An 18,102-nucleotide genomic window follows, 5' to 3' on the forward strand; every position below is an offset into this window, starting at 1 on the left:
GATACCCCATATGTGGGGGTAAACCCCTGTTTGGGCACATGGGAGAGCTCGGAAGGGAAAGAGCACTGTTTTACTTTTTCAACGCAGAATTGGCTGGAATTGAGATCGGATGCCATGTCGCGTTTGGAGAGCCCCTGATGTGCCTAAACAGTGGAAACCCCTCAATTATAACTGAAGCCCTAATCCAAACACACCCCTAACCCTAATCCCAACAGTAACCCTAACAGTTAAAAAGCAAAGAAAGGCGGGCACCGCACAAAAGATATGTAAGCTACAGGGATCAGCCACGTGCATATATAATGTACACACTCAACACAAAAGAAAAGAATATGCACACAGTGGGATCAACCTGATATAATAAATTTTATTTTATTTTAGAATAATACCTCACCACACATAAAGGCAAAACAGGAAGGAACATACATTTAAAAACATCTAAAAACTAGACAGACCTACCCTCAACCCCCCACATATGAAAGCAAGGGTCTATAAATGAAAAAAATATACATATGCAAATACCGCAGAGAGCATAACATACAAATTGGCAGATAAGAGACAATACATATATATAAGTTTAATTTCTGATGTAGCCAATTAGCATACTGCCCCTACACAGACAAATATATTTATAGAACCCTAAACAATAGCCCTACCTCCCAGTCCTGTTTTTAGATGTTTTTAAATGTATGTTCCTTCCTGTTTTGCCTTTATGTGTGGTGAGGTATTATTCTAAAATAAAATAAAATTTATTATATCAGGTTGATCCCACTGTGTGCATATTCTTTTCTTTTGTATTGAACAGTAACCCTAACCACACCTCTAACCCTGACACACCCCTAACCCTAATCCCAACCCTATTCCCAACTGTAAATGTAATCTAAACCCTAACCGTAACTTTAGCCCCAACCCTAACCCTAACTTTAGCCCCAACCCTAACCCTAACCCTAGCCCCAACCCTAACCCTAGCCCTAACCCTATCTCTAACCGTAACCCTAGCCCTAACCCTAGCCCTAACCCTAACCCTAACCCTAATGGGAAAATGGAAATAAATACATTTTTTTTATTTTTCCCTAACTAAGGGGGTGATGAAGGAGGGTTTGATTTACTTTTATAGTGGGTTTTTTAGCGGATTTTTATGATTGGCAGCCGTCACACACTGAAAGACGCTTTTTATTGCAAAAAATATTTTTTGCGTTACCACATTTTGAGAGCTATAATTTTTCCATATTTTGGTCCACAGAGTCATGTGAGGTCTTGTTATTTGCGGGACAAGTTGACGTTTTTATTGGTAACATTTTCGGGCACGTGACATTTTTTGATCGCTTTTTATTCCGATTTTTGTGAGGCAGAAAGACCAAAAACCAGCTATTCATGAATTTCTTTTGGGGGAGGCGTTTATACCATTCTGCGTTTGGTAAAATTGATAAAGCAGTTTTATTCTTCGTGTCAGTACGATTACAGCGATACCTCATTTATATAATTTTTTTTATGTTTTGGCGCTTTTATACGATAAAAACTCTTTTATAGAAGAAATAATTATTTTTGCATCGCTGTATTCTCAGGACTATAACTTTTTTATTTTTTTGCTGATGATGCTGTATGATGGCTCGTTTTTTGCGGGACAAGATGACGTTTTCAGCGGTACCATGGTTATTTATATCTGTCTTTTTGATCGCGTGTTATTCCACTTTTTGTTCGGCGGTATGATAATAAAGCGTTGTTTTTTGCCTCGTTTTTTGTTTTTTTCTTACGGTGTTTACTGAAGGGGTTAACTAGTGGGCCAGTTTTATAGGTCGGGCCGTTACGGACGCGGCGATACTAAGTATGTGTACTTTTATTGTTTTTTTTTAATTTAGATAAAGAAATGTATTTATGGGAATAATATATATATTTTTTTCATTATTTAGGAATTTTTTTTTATATTTTTTTTTTTTTTACACATTTGGAAATTATTTTTTTTACTTTTTTACTTTGTCCCAGAGGGGGGACATCACAGATCGGTGATCTGACAGTTTGCAAAGCACTCTGTCAGATCACCGATCTGTCTCAGAGCACTGCAGGCTTACCAAGCGCCTGCTCTGAGCAGGCACTTGGTAAGCCACCTCCCTCCCTGCAGGACCCGGATGCCGCGGCCATCTTGGATCCGGGCCTGCTACAGGGAGGGAGGTAGGGAGACCCTCGCAGCAACGTGATCACATCGCGTTGCTGCGGGGGGGGCTCAGGGAAGCCCGCAGGGAGCCCCCTCCCTGCGCGATGCTTCCCTGTACCGCCGGCACACCGGATCATGTTTGATCGCAGTGTGCCGGGGGTTAATGTGCCGGGAGCGGTCTGTGATCGCTCCTGGCACATAGTGCCGGATGTCAGCTGCGATAGGCAGCTGACACCCGGCCGCGCTCCCCCCGTGAGCGCGGCTGATCGCGTATGACGTACTATCCCGTCGGTGGGCATACGGGCCCACCCCACCTCGACGGGATAGTACGACTAATGTCAGAAAGGGGTTAAGATCTGGTTTGTATTGGGTGCACTGTGATGTGTGAAGAAACTGTTTCGCCACAACTTACACTCTGTGCGCCCGCTCCTTGCATTTCTCCACCCATCTCGTCCCCTTCTGAGAGGCCCTCGGCTGCTTCAGCTTCCTGCTAAAACATAATTAATGCATATAGTGATTAACAGAAAGTTTAACTATAACACCAAAAAATTTTGAAAATATTTTGTAACTGACCGCTACACGCTGTCCCTCTGGAGGAGGGCTCTCAGAAGAGGACATTCTTGCTGTGGTCCCTGGTGGCTTTGTAAGTAAAAAGACACTTGTAATCTGCTATACACATAGAATTGGCAGATTTAGGGTCTTCAAAACTTACATCTGGAAATAGGCTTGATGTGTGTGCACGTCGTGGTGGTCCCTGGTGGCTGGCAGAGGTGGCTGTGGTCCCTTGTGGCTCTGTAAGTAAAAAAGACACTTGTAATCTGCTATATACATTGAATTCTAAAAACAAGAAAAAGAAGCGCACATAGAGTAATACCTTCAGGTATCGCAATCACGTGGACCCCCACAAAACAGACTCACCTGGTCTGGTTGTGACAGGTCACAACTCCCTTGGATCAGCACGTATGGTCGCAGCAAGCTCCCGGCAGGCAGAACAAATCCACATGGAGAGAAGTAGAACCGGAGAATAGAAGCCGCGCAGACCACAATAAAGGTATCAGAGTTACACACACACTCTGTTTATTAGGCTAATAAACAGAGTGTGTGTGTAACTCTGATACCTTTATTGTGGTCTGCGCGGCTTCTATACACATTGAATTGGCAGATTTAGGGTCTTCAAAACTTACATCTGGAAATAGGCTTGATGTGTGTGCACGTCGTGGTGGTCCCTGGTGGATGGCAGAGGTGGCTGTGGTCCCTGGTGGCTCTGTAGGTATAAAGAATTTATAGTTAGACCCACCCCCCAAACTCATCTAAAAGAGTTAATAACCACCCTGCTCAAATTATGTGAGCAATGTTCATGCAGGCCAACACCAACAGTTTTGAGAAACAACCCCCCCCAAAAATAGACCCAAGGCACACCAGTCTGAGCTGGATTACCTATTTCAATAGTATGTGCGAGCTGTAAGGCTATGTTCACACTTTGCAGATTCCACTGCGGATTTTTCCGCTGCGGAATTCCAAAATCCACAGTGAAAACCCGTTGCGGTTTTTACTGCGGATTTATCGCGGTTTTTACTGCGGTTTCTTCTGCGGATTTTTATCTGCAGTTTCCTATTGGAGCAGGTGAAAATCCGCAGAAAAGAAGTGACACGCTGCGGCATGTAAACCGCAGCGTTTCCGCGCGTTTTTTTCCGCAGCATGTGCACTGCCTTTTTTGTTTCCCATAGGTTTACATTGTACTGTAAACTCATGGGAAACTGCTGCAGATCCGCAGCGGTCAAATCCGCTGCGGATCCGCAGCAAAATCCGCATAGTGTGAATATAGCCTAAAACCTTTTCCACCCACCAAAACAACAAAAAAAAAACATGTAAAATTGAAAGGCCTAAACACCATGTGAAAATTTATTGACCACATACAGTGGGGCAAAAAAGTATTTAGTCAGTCAGCAATAGTTCAAGTTCCACCACTTAAAAAGATGAGAGGCGTCTGTAATTTACATCATAGGTAGACCTCAACTATGGGAGACAAACTGAGAAAAAAAAATCCAGAAAATCACATTGTCTGTTTTTTTATCATTTTTTTTGCCTATTATGGTGGAAAATAAGTATTTGGTCAGAAACAAACAATCAAGATTTCTGGCTCTTACAGACCTGTAACTTCTTCTTTAAGAGTCTCCTCTTTCCTCCACTCATTACCTGTAGTAATGGCACCTGTTTAAACTTGTTATCAGTATAAAAAGACACCTGTGCACACCCTCAAACAGTCTGACTCCAAACTCCACTATGGTGAAGACCAAAGAGCTGTCAGAGGACACCAGAAACAAAATTGTAGCCCTGCACCAGGCTGGGAAGACTGAATCTGCAAAAGCCAACCAAATTGGAGTGAAGAAATCAACAGTGGGAGCAATAATTAGAAAATGGAAGACATACAAGACCACTGATAATCTCCCTCGATCTGGTGCTCCAGGCAAAATCCCACCCCGTGGGGTCAGAATGATCACAAGAACGGTGAGCAAAAATCCCAGAACCACGCGGGGGGACCTAGTGAATGAACTGCAGAGAGCTGGGACCAATGTAACAAGGCCTACCATAAGTAACACACTACGCCACCATGGACTCAGATCCTGCAGTGCCAGACGTGTTCCACTGCTTAAGCCAGTACATGTCCGGGCCCGTCTGAAGTTTGCTAGAGAGCATTTGGATGATCCAGAGGAGTTTTGGGAGAATGTCCTATGGTCTGATGAAACCAAACTGGAACTGTTTGGTAGAAACACAACTTGTCGTGTTTGGAGGAAAAAGAATACTGAGTTGCATCCATCAAACACCATACCTACTGTAAAGCATGGTGGTGGAAACATCATGCTTTGGGGCTGTTTCTCTGCAAAGGAGCCAGGACGACTGATCCGGGTACATGAAAGAATGAATGGGGCCATGTATCGTGAGATTTTGAGTGCAAACCTCCTTCCATCAGCAAGGGCATTGAAGATGAAACGTGGCTGGGTCTTTCAACATGACAATGATCCAAAGCACACCGCCAGGGCAACCAAGGAGTGGCTTCGTAAGAAGCATTTCAAGGTCCTGGAGTGGCCTAGCCAGTCTCCAGATCTCAACCCTATAGAAAACCTTTGGAGGGAGTTGAAAGTCCGTGTTGCCAAGCGAAAAGCCAAAAACATCACTGCTCTAGAGGAGATCTGCATGGAGGAATGGGCCAACATACCAACAACAGTGTGTGGCAACCTTGTGAAGACTTACAGAAAACGTTTGACCTATGTCATTGCCAACAAAGGATATATTACAAAGTATTGAGATGAAATTTTGTTTCTGACCAAATACTTATTTTCCACCATAATATGCAAATAAAATGTTAAAAAAACAGACAATGTGATTTTCTGGATTTTTTTTTCTCAGTTTGTCTCCCATAGTTGAGGTCTACCTATGATGTAAATTACAGACGCCTCTCATCTTTTTAAGTGGTGGAACTTGCACTATTGCTGACTGACTAAATACTTTTTTGCCCCACTGTATATGATTTTAAAATATCCCTTTAAAAATTACTAAAAAAACACCTTTTAAAAATTTTCTATTACCTTTTTTATTAAAAAATAAACCCTCAACCACCTCTGTATTGCATGTGTGGCCAGTTGTACATACACCAGTTTTAAATTTACCATTGTGAAAAGACACTACGGACACTTTTATAAAACATTTAATTAAATTCTTTTTTATTTTCCTTTTTTCCCCATCACAATTAGGAGCTAAAATGCTCTTTATTTTAAATACAAGTACATCAACTGGAAATGGTTTCAACAGTAAAACAAACAAAAAAAAATTGAAAGAAAAAAACTAAACACACACGCAAGACACATGCTCACACACTGAAACCACATGTACACAGTACTTGATAAATACATCACATTAAAAAAAAAACCCAGTCACTCACCCAGTTGCATGGACGCATGCACCCGCAATCACCCAGACGCACGCACGCACACACACATGCATGAAAGCACACAGGTACATGTACAACGAATGCACATGCACAAAAGCACACAGGCACAGGCATAACACAGGCACAGGCATACACAGGGCCGTATTTAGAGTTTATGCTGCCCTAGGCACTTTTCGAGCTGCCTCCCCCATTGGTGAGTATGACACTATCGGCAGTGACTTAGGCTACTTTAACATCAGTGATTTTTGACATTTGCGGCAGTTTTTCCGCATCCATAACAGATCACTTACGGCAACAGTGCGTTCGGCCTCATTCATTCCCTATGGGACTTGCGGACATGTGCGGCACTTTTCGGTTTTGCCGCGATCCTGCAAATGCGGTTCTTGCAGCAACAGGAAAAAAAAATGCTGCAAGCAGTGTTTTTTTCGTCTCGCCTCAAGTGCAAAACCTCAAGTGCCGCACATGTCCGCAAGTCCCATAGGGAATGAATGAGGCCAAACGCAGAGTTGCCAGCCCGTAAAGGTACCTTCACACTGAGCGAAGCTGCAGCGATCCAGACAACGATCCGGATCGCTGCAGCGTCGCTGTTTGGTCGCTGGAGAGCTGTCACACAGACAGCTCTCCAGCGACCAACGATGCCGGTAACGAGGGTAAACATCGGGTTACTAAGCGCAGGGCCGTGCTTAGTAACCCGATGTTTACCCTGGTTACCAGCGTAAAAGTAAAAAAAACAAACACTACATATTTACCTTCCGCTGTCTGTCCCCCGGCGTTCTGCTTCTCTGCACTGACTGTGAGCGCAGCGGCCGGAAAGCAGAGCGGTGACGTCACCGCTGTGCTCTGCTTTCCGGCTGGCCGGCGTTCACAGAGCAGAGAAGCACAGTGGGGGACAGACAGCGGAAGGTAAGTATGTAGTGTTTTTTTTTTTTTACTTTTATGCTGGTAACCAGGGTAAACATCGGGTTACTAAGCGCGGCCCTGCGCTTAGTAACCCAATGTTTACCCTGGTTACCAGTGAAGACATCGCTGAATCGGCGTCACACATGCCGATTCAGCGATGTCTGCAGGAGGTCCAGCGACGAAATAAAGTGCTGGCCTTCTAGCTCCGACCAGCGACATCACAGCAGGATCCTGATCGCTGCTGCGTGTCAAACTGAACGATATCGCTAGCCAGGACGCTGCAACGTCACGGATCGCTAGCGATATCGTTCAGTGTGAAGGTACCTTAACTGATACGTTACGTGGCAGATGCGGAAAAACTGCAGTATCTGCCGCGAACGGAGAAAATCGCTGATGTGAAAGTAGCCTTAGCAAACTTTCCAGTTGTCATGTGAGAATCTGGTGAATCTCATACACATTACATGGTCAGTTGATTCTGCCACGGTTGCAAGGTTTGACAGATTTCTAAAGTGAACCCCCTCTTCAGCCTCACCCTGTTGGATGCAGGACGCAGACTTCCCTCAACAGCCTCTCCTCACTCCCGTAAGCAGCCTCCACCTGCCAGATGCAGCCTCCACCTGCTGAATGCAGCCTCCCCTAGCCTCCCCCTGCCAGATGCAGCCACATCAGCAGCCTCTCATCTCACCAGCCTCACATCTCCTCACCAGCATCCCATCACCAGCCTCACCTCTCCTCAGCAGCCTCCCCTCACCAGTCTCTCATCTCCTCTCCAGCCTCCCCTCTCCTCACCAGCCTCTCATCTCCTCTCCAGCCTCCCCTCTCCTCAGCAGCCTCCCCTCTCTTCTCCTCTCCAGCCTCCCCTCTCATCTCCTCTCCTCACCAGCCTCCCCTCTCCTCAGCAGCCTCTCATCTCCTCTCCTCAGAAGCCTCTCATCTCCTCTCCTCAGCAGCCTCCCATCTCCTCACCAGCCTCTCATCAGCAGCCTCTCATCTCCTCCCTTCACCAGCCTCTCCTCTCCTCACCAGCCTCCCATCTCCTCACCAGCCTCCCCTCTCCTCATCTGCCTCGCCTCCCCTCTCCTCACCAGCCTCCCCTCTCATCCCCTCTCCTCACCAGCCTCCCCTCTCATCTCCTCACCAGCCTCCCCTCTCCAGCCTCTCCTCTCCTCAGCAGCCTCTCATGTCCTCAGCAGCCTCCCCTCTCCTCAGCAGCCTCCCATCTCCTCACCAGCCTCTCCTCACCAGCCTCCCATCTCCTCTCCTCAGCAGCCTCCCCTCTCCTCACCAGCCTCCCCTCTCCTCACCCTCTCATCAGCAGCCTCTCATCTCCTCACCAGCCTCCCATCTCCTCACCAGCCTCTCCTCTCCTTACCAGCCTCCCATCTCCTCAGCAGCCTCCCATCTCCGCTCCTCAGCAGCCTCCCCTCTCCTCAGCAGACTCCCCTCCCCTCAGCAGACTCCCCTCCCCTCAGCAGCCTCCCCTCTCACCAGCCTCCCCTCTCCTCACCAGCAGCCTCCCCTCTCCAGCCTCTCCTCACCAGCCTCCCCTCACCAGCCTCTCATCGCCTCTCCTCAGCAGCCTCCCCTCACCAGCCTCCCCTCATCTCCTCTCAAGCCTCTCATATCCTCCCCTTAGCAGCCTCCCCTCACCAGCCTCTCCTCTCCCCTTAGCAGCCTCCCCTCTCATCTCCTCTCCAGCCTCTCATATCCTCCCCCTAGCAGCCTCCCCTCACCAGCCTCTCCTCTCCCCTTAGCAGCCTCCCCTCTCATCTCCTCTCCAGCCTCTCATATCCTCCCCCTAGCAGCCTCCCCTCACCAGCCTCTCCTCTCCCCTTAGCAGCCTCCCCTCATCTCCAGCCTCTCATATCCTCCCCCTAGCAGCCTGCCCTCACCAGCCTCTCCCCTTAGCAGCCTCCCCTCTCATCTCCTCTCCAGCCTCTCATATCCTCCCCTTTGCAGCCTCCCCTCACCAGCCTCTCCTCTCAGCAGCCTCCCCTCTCATCTCTCCAGCCTCTCATATCCTCCCCCTAGCAGCCTCCCCTCACCAGCCTCTCCTCACCCCTTAGCAGCCTCCCCTCTCATCTCCTCTCCAGCCTCTCCTCTCCCCTTAGCAGCCTCCCCTTTCATCTCCTCTCCAGCCTCTCATATCCTCCCCCAAGCAGCCTGCGCTCACCAGCCTCTCCTCTCCCCTTAGCAGCCTCCCCTCTCATCTCCTCTCCAGCCTCTCATATCCTTCCCCTAGCAGCCTGCCCTCACCAGCCTCTCCCCTTAGCAACCTCCCCTCACCAGCCTCTCCTCTCCCCTTAGCAGCCTCCCCTCTCATCTCCTCTCCAGCCTCTCATATTCTCCCCTTAGCAGCCTCCCCTCTCCTCACTCACATCAGCAGACTCCCGTCTCCTCTCACCTCACTCCTCTCTGCAGCTTCCTCACACACTGCCCGCCTCCTTTCCCTGCTCACCGCCGACTTCAGTATCTTCTCCAACAAACATGACATGCTGCTCAGCTCTGCAGTCTGCTCCTACATTAAAAAGAGCATGCAGCATGTCACATGACCGGCGTCAGGACCATGATGCACTTGGGCCTGCCTGCTGCTGCTTAAAGGTACAGCACCCATTCCTGGACGCCAGATGCACACTAACAAGTAATGCCCTGATAGCGGGCGGCCATGCGCCCGAGACCCACTCCCCCCGCAGCAGCCGGGGCTGAAGTAGGTGGGTGGGTGGGGTGACCCCGGACCTTAAAAAAAAATAAAAGTTTTTTTCTTAAACTTGCTCAGGTGCCGGCCCCTCACATCGCCCCGCCCTAGGCACGTGCCCTCAAGTGCCTAGTGGCAAATACGGCCCTGGGCATACACACAAAAGCACACAGCCGTACGCAAACACACACAGATGCACACACACAAAAGCACACAGGCTTGTGCAAACACACACAGATGCACAAAAGCACACAGGCGGACCAAAACACAAAGACGCACACAGACACGCACACACACACACACACACACACGCATGTACACACACGCAAAAATGTCAGGACTCCCGCTGTCTGGATGCTGGCAGGCCTCAGGCTGGAGCTGGACACTGGCAGGACGCTGGCTGGTGCAGGATGATGGCAGGCCTCTGGCTGTATTCAGGTTTAGCTCTGGCTGTATTCAGTACGTCATACAGACACAAACACATGCACACACAGACATGAACACACATGCACACACAAAAAATGGCAGTACTCACACTGGCTGGCAGGCCTCTTGCTTGATGCTGGCTTCTGGCAGCACAGTCAGGCCTCTGGCTGCATAGGTTTTATAGCCGCTGGATGCTGGCTGGATGCTGGCTAGTTGCTGGCTAGTTGCTGGCTGGAGTCTTCCTGGCACATTTGGGGTTGAAGGCCCAGGCCAGGTTTATATAGATTTGGGGGTGTCTGGTGAATTGGCAACAAAATCCTGATTATGAGCATGCTCAGTGTAAAAAAATGTACTGTAATGTCACGACGGATCCTGCGCCCATAGGCTTCCATTCTAACTAACGACCCATGCCGCATGATGCGTCGCGACACGTTTTTCCGGCGCAGACAAAAAACATTACAATCAACGTTTTTCCAGACAACGGGCCGCCAAATTCCGACGCATCTGAAGCGCCCCCAGACACAGGGCCATGAGTTCTCGGTACCGGGCCTCTCTGGTTCAGTTCTGAGGCTGTCACGGTGGCTAGACCCGGTCCGCGACCCTGCTAAGGGGCATCCAATAAAGGTGGTACAGTCTGTCAGGGATTCGTGACGCCACCTGTGGTGTTCAGTCAGGGTGACCGACGCTGCTGTGGGGTCCGCTGGGGTGATGGAATGGCAGCTAGATGGTGTACCTTCCCACAGGTGAAGTATGTCCCCAGGGCTTCCTAGTAAGGTAGATGGTGATGGTGTGAGGTGCAGTCAATAACGAGGACACAAGGGTGCAGTCTCTTTACCTCTTTACTGAAGACTTCGGGATCCTCAATCCAGAGCACGCTTAACAGGGCTATCTGAGACCGGCCGGTCCGATGGGCACATCCAGAGTTTCCTTTGCAGATGGAAATCGTTGCCTACCACTAGCACCTGTGTGTTGTAGTCCTACCCTGCTGAGCATTCGGAATAGTCCTCACAACTGCTGTTCTCGTTCGTTCGTTCTCTACAGCTCTCTCTCTCTCTTTGGTTCCAGATGTTACTAGTTTCTCGTCCCCCAGGAATGTTATGGCTAGGACGCACCCGTATGACGGGAAGGCTCGGAGCTCTTCCAGGACCCTAGAGACGCCCCTCTCCACGCATTGCCCCCTATGTCTTCGTAGGTGTAGTAAGGTAGACAGCCAACCTATGATTAACTGTCCTGCGGAGTTCGAAGTAAGGCCTAGAGTCAGTTACTCCCGCGGTGTTCCGGCCACCGGCTACGCGCCTCAGTAGGATGTTCGAAAGAAGTAGAACACAAAAAACCGAACTAATGCCCAAATGATAAATATAAGTAAATTTATTTTGGAATAAGTACACCAAATGGTAGGGGGGAAGGAAACCAAAAAGAAGGCACAATACCAAGAAGACGGGGCGATAAACAATCCTACTGTAATAATGGACACATAGTACAATTATGTTTATATATAGCCCTGCAGCACTGAAAAAATATGTACACAAAAAAATAAATAAATAAATAAATTGCACAAAAGACAAAGAAGCAAGTTATAATATATCATGCATGGCCGTGCACCTTTAAAAATGGCCTGGGATACTAAATAGGCTAAGGTGCATTATAAAGGAATAACAAATGCCATAAAAAATATATATATATATGTGTGTGATTTTACACTGCCATAAAGTGCAACTAGTGCTTAACAGGTGCAGCCAAGATATAAATATATATGAATATAAAGTGCTGGTGTGCGGCCACCGATAATTGTGTTGATAACATAGATAACATAGATAGAGACAGGCACCTGCTGAGTAAGCACAGGCCACTAGAATTAACATATAATTATAATAATCTCTATGAGAAAATAGTAATGGGCCGGGAGCAGGTATTACCTGTGGTGCTGCCGTCTCTTGGATGTGCCGCTCCCCGATGCGCGTTTCGGCGTAAGCCTTCGTCAGTAGGATGTTGCCTCGGTCTCACGGCACGACTCCTACTGGTTCTCCTTTGTGCTTGATCTCGTTTACACTGTTCCACAATATCCTTCCCTTTGTGTCTCTCTCTTGGATACCGCCGCGGGGTGTGCAGGCACGGTTCCGTTACGTTCTGCTCTGTTCGCTAGGCACCTGCCAGGTTCCCACGCCTGACAGGGACCCCCCTGTGCCTTCTCCCTGCAACACCCCCTGCCACGGGATGTTGCCTGAATCCAACCCAGTCAGCTTCTGACTAACTTCCTCCCCAACCGCTAGTTTTACCAGTGTGAGGAGTGGCCCAATAAATAAACCCTTTTTCTCCCCCTAGTGGCCGGAGTGTGAAGTGTAATGTGTTCTGGTGATACCTGGTCAGGAGAACTCCTTTAGTGCCATCAGACATAGCATCACTCCCCTTAGTGGCGGAGCGTCATACTGCAACGACCAGGTCTCTGGGGCGCTGCACATCCATCGCACGACGTACATGACATGTGACAATCCGTCTCGATGCGTCGCCAATACAAGTCTATGGGAAAAAAACGCATCCTGCGGGAGATTTTGCAGGATGCATTTTTCACAAAACTATGCATTTTGATGTCTAGTGTGAAAGTAGCCTTATCTCTGACCCTTGTAGTTGCAGCAGGATTCCAGGCTTTATTACAGCTGTGGTCCTTCTGCTGACCTTGTAGGCACAGGAATAGTTCTCAAAAGAGCAAAATGCCGTGAAAAAACACAGCTAGTCTGAAGACTCTTGCCACCATTGTACTATTTACATATAGACTCGGGAGAGCCGACGTTGAGTGGGGGCGCCATTTGCGCAGGGTTCTTTTAGGGTGCCAACCTCCACGATAGGTAGGGACAGGAGAGTAGGGATATAAAGATAGGGCATTTTTTTAGGGTCACCTTTTCCCTCCTTTGGTTTTTGGTGATGGGGGTGGTGTTCCACGCGTGGGAATTTTTTCCCTATATTAATTGTTGATACCATGGCAGTTGAGGAGCCATTGGTTTCCTCTCGTCCTTGCTCTCTCTCTAAATCCTATAGTTAATGAGTGGATCATCCTCCTTTGTCCTCCGTAGCTTGATTGCCAAGATGATTTGCTGAACATTTCCTGAATCATGCCATTTGGTGAACAGGATTAATTTTTTGTGGTATATCCTGTTTATAGGGTGCCAATTAGAATTGGCGGCGTATTGAATGGATTAATAACTCCATGCCGTTATATACATAGGCACCTTAGGGAGCTAAGTGGATGAACATATGCATTTACGCTCCGTTTTTTTGCATTTTCAGCTAGAAACAGGCTGCTCACATATCCAGGGATGTATATGTCCCGGCTATGGGGGCGCGCATGCGCCGCTGAGCTGGGATTCCCTGTGCTCAATGAAGTCGGTGAGCGGCTGGAGCTGTCTGGACAAGCTCGATGAGCGCGTCACACGACAGGTGGGCGGGGCTTATGTCAGCGCGGCACGAGCTGAAATTATAAAAGACACAGAAAGCGGAGACCCGTAATGGCAGCAGCACTCTCCCCTGATGACTCCGCAAGGAAGAAACGCGTCGGGAGACGCTTTCTGCAGTACCACGCTGTAAACATTCAAGGGCCAGGACAGGAGGTGGATGATGAAAGTGGATCAGCTGGTGATAAGCCGAACATGTGGTGAGATCTAACCAATACATATGGTTGGTGTATATCTGATCTTGTGCATCACAGCGTTCCCATGTTTATATCCCACCTTCGTTAACCCTTTAGGATGTCACAACTGAACCCATCAGGGAACGCTCATAGCATGTTGAAATGAGTTAATATGTATCCCAAAAGTTATATTGAAGGGGTTTTTTCAACTGTTGGACATCCTATAATGCTGCATATGTGGTCTGCTACTCGGCACTGACATTAATCTAATCCCACATAGGGACATGTGTATATCCTGGTAGAGTAATTATATATTTGAGCTCCTTACCAAGCACACGTTACAAATATCCTCTATTATTTAGATACCAGCTTTGAAAAGTGGACATTTTTTATAATTAAACAGACACATATTTTGATACAGTGTAGTATCTAGTGTCTATATGGTTACGTCCAGCTGGTTTGTATAGTAGCTGGCCTACTTTTTGTGAGCCGTTAAGGATTATTGTGAATTAGTAATACATTGCCAGCACAGTCAGTGCTTAAGAGTACTTTTGTTATTTGTATCTGTCTGTTTTTTGTCGGTTTCCCATTCTATGTGGGTAATAGGGCACACATCACGTTTGGTTCTCATTTTTGTGTTTGTCTTGGTAGTATTTATCTGGTTCGTCAAGAGTGCCTACAGAGGCATGTTTTTAATATATACCTAATAAGGTTAAATTTTATCCATTTGCTATTATACAATATACAGTGGGGCAAAAAAGTATTTAGTCAGTCAGCAATAGTGCAAGTTCCACCACTTAAAAAGATGAGAGGCGTCTGTAATTTACATCATAGGTAGACCTCAACTATGGGAGACAAACTGAGAAAAAAAAATCCAGAAAATCACATTGTCTGTTTTTTTATCATTTTATTTGCATATTATGGTGGAAAATAAGTATTTGGTCAGAAACAAACAATCAAGATTTCTAGCTCTCACAGACCTGTAACAACTTCTTTAAGAGTCTCCTCTTTCCTCCACTCATTACCTGTAGTAATGGCACCTGTTTAAACTTGTTATCAGTATAAAAAGACACCTGTGCACACCCTCAAACAGTCTGACTCCAAACTCCACTATGGTGAAGACCAAAGAGCTGTCAAAGGACAACAGAAACAAAATTGTAGCCCTGCACCAGGCTGGGAAGACTGAATCTGCAATAGCCAACCAGCTTGGAGTGAAGAAATCGACAGTGGGAGCAATAATTAGAAAATGGAAGACATACAAGACCACTGATAATCTCCCTCGATCTGGGGCTCCACGCAAAATCCCACCCCGTGGGGTCAGAATGATCACAAGAACGGTGAGCAAAAATCCCAGAACCACGCGGGGGGACCTCGTGAATGAACTGCAGAGAGCTGGGACCAATGTAACAAGGCCTACCATAAGTAACACACTACGCCACCATGGACTCAGATCCTGCAGTGCCAGATGTGTCCCACTGCTTAAGCCAGTACATGTCCGGGCCCATCTGAAATTTGCTAGAGAGCATTTGGATGATCCAGAGGAGTTTTGGGAGAATGTCCTATGGTCTGATGAAACCAAACTGGAACTGTTTGGTAGAAACACAACTTGTCGTGTTTGGAGGAAAAAGAATACTGAGTTGCATCCATCAAACACCATACCTACTGTAAAGCATGGTGGTGGAAACATCATGCTTTGGGGCTGTTTCTCTGCAAAGGGGCCAGGACGACTGATCCAGGTACATGAAAGAATGAATGGGGCCATGTGTCGTGAGATTTTGAGTGCAAACCTCCTTCCATCAGCAAGGGCATTGAAGATGAAACGTGGCTGGGTCTTTCAACATGACAATGATCCAAAGCACACCACCAGGGCAACGAAGGAGTGGCTTCGTAAGAAGCATTTCAAGGTCCTGGAGTGGCCTAGCCAGTCTCCAGATCTCAACCCTATAGAAAACCTTTGGAGGGAGTTGAAAATCCGTGTTGCCAAGCGAAAAGCCAAAAACATCACTGCTCTAGAGGAGATCTGCATGGAGGAATGGGCCAACATACCAACAACAGTGTGTGGCAACCTTGTGAAGACTTACAGAAAACGTTTGACCTCTGTCATTGCCAACAAAGGATATATTACAAAGTATTAAGATGAAATTTTGTTTCTGACCAAATACTTATTTTCCACCATAATATGCAAATAAAATGTTAAAAAAACAGACAATGTGATTTTCTGGATTTTTTTTTCTCAGTTTGTCTCCCATAGTTGAGGTCTACCTATGATGTAAATTACAGACGCCTCTCATCTTTTTAAGTGGTGGAACTTGCACTATTGCTGACTGACTAAATACTTTTTTGCCCCACTGTATATTTCTTTGGATAAACACACCACGCTTCTTATACTATTTACATTGCTTGAGGTGAGGTGGTTTAATGTTTGTGACAGCCAAGTATATTTTCATTATACAATGGTATTAGGGGAGTAACTATACTGTTCCATACATGACTATAATACTGGACCCAATGGTGCAACACAAATTGTATAGCATTTATAACAATAAATTCCATATGGAAAACAAGCTCACTACAACACCTCATGTTAATACTAGTTTTAAAGCATAGTTTAAAAAAAATGGAAGGTTAAAATCAAACCCTCATTAGCAAATACCAAGAAAATAGCTGAGATTACAAGTAATGAGAGTGTGAGGACCATATAATTGCTGCAGGCATACACATTGTGTATGCTTAATATACATACGGAGCAGGCATTAGAAAGGGGGAAAACTGGGCAAGTGCCAATGTCCCCCATCCCTCAATGGGTCCTCTGCTAGACCCTATAGTGTGGCCTAGTGGAAGACCCTATAGGACCGTGGGGTGTCTGTTACTCCTAACCTGTATGGTTAACAGCATGAGCCTTTCATGGGCACAGTCTTCTCACTGGCAGCCCCATGCACCTGACTTGCTGTGGTGCCTCCAGGTATTAAATGGGCCAGGAGACTTACAATCTCCTGCCTTCCGGTTCTAGCTGCTGGGGCTTTAGTACCAGTGCAACCACGGACTTCGGTGTCCGGTGTCTTTTGCGCTTTATCCTGGGAAGAGCTCAGTTACAGCTCCATTCCCAGTCTCTTTCCTCATGTCCTTCCTCTCCCTTCACTGTCTCACACTTCATTCACTAACCCCGCCTCCAGAACAGAACTTCTAGGGAAGTTCCCCTGAAACTGGGTTTAGAGCTCCCCCTTCTGGTCTGGAGTCAGGAAGGTGCTGTGTATGTTTGTGTTACCTACCAAGGGCATCCATCCTTACTACCAGGTATGGCATCACCCCCCCCTCCCCCGTGAGGAAGGCAATGCCATTGTGGCAACCGGACTCCTGGGGTGCCGCACTAGCAGAACATGTGACGTAAATAAAGTATGGGAACAAAATGGAGAATGTTACAACTGGATCAGGGCATAAAAGGTGGACAATATTACTGTATGGCTGCAGAAATGGTGTCCATTGTCACTTTATGGGTGCCACTGGGGAGACGTGCATTACTGCTATATTTGGACACCAAGGTGTACATAACTACTGTAGGGAAGGGGCATGAGCATTAGTACTGTATGGAGCCCACAGAGATATTACTACTGTGAGGGTGTCATAAAGGGCGACATCACTACTGAAATATATATTATTTTTGGCGATACTGTAAGTATAGTAAGTTTAACTTTATAGGGCACCCGAGTGGCACTATGTTGAGCTGATGCTCTAAAAGTGATAAGTCTTAAATATCTGTGTGTTATATTTTATAGAGATGAGTAGTGGTTGCAAAAAGTCACAGCATTCTGTTCTGAATGGAGAAGAAAATAAATTACTCGAATTGGAGATGTCACCTCTGTTCACTGGATTTACCTGTACCATCTACACTTAAAGTATATACAGTGCCTTGCGAAAGTATTGGGATCCCTGGAACTTTTCAACCTTTTCCAAAATATCATGCTTCAAACATAAAGATACCAAATGTAAATTTTTGTGACGAATCAACAACAAGTGGAACAAAATTGTGAAGTTGAACAAAATTTATTGGTTATTTTACATTTTTAACTTAATACTTTGTTGCACCACCTTTTGCTGCGATTTCAGCTGCAAGTCGTTTGGGGTATGTCTCTATCAGTTTTGTACATCGAGAGACTGAAATTCTTGCCCATTCTTCCTTGGCAAACAGCTCGAGCTCAGTGAGGTTTGATGGACATCGTTTGTGAACAGCAGTTTTCAGCTCTTTCCACAGATTCTCGATTGGATTGAGGTCTAGACTTTGACTTGGCCATTCTAACACCTGGATACGTTTATTTGTGAACCATACCATTGTAGATTATGCTTTATGTTTGGGATCATTTCCT

The sequence above is a fragment of the Ranitomeya imitator genome, chromosome 8 (genome assembly GCF_032444005.1).
Source record: "Ranitomeya imitator isolate aRanImi1 chromosome 8, aRanImi1.pri, whole genome shotgun sequence".
Lineage (NCBI taxonomy): Eukaryota > Metazoa > Chordata > Amphibia > Anura > Dendrobatidae > Ranitomeya > Ranitomeya imitator.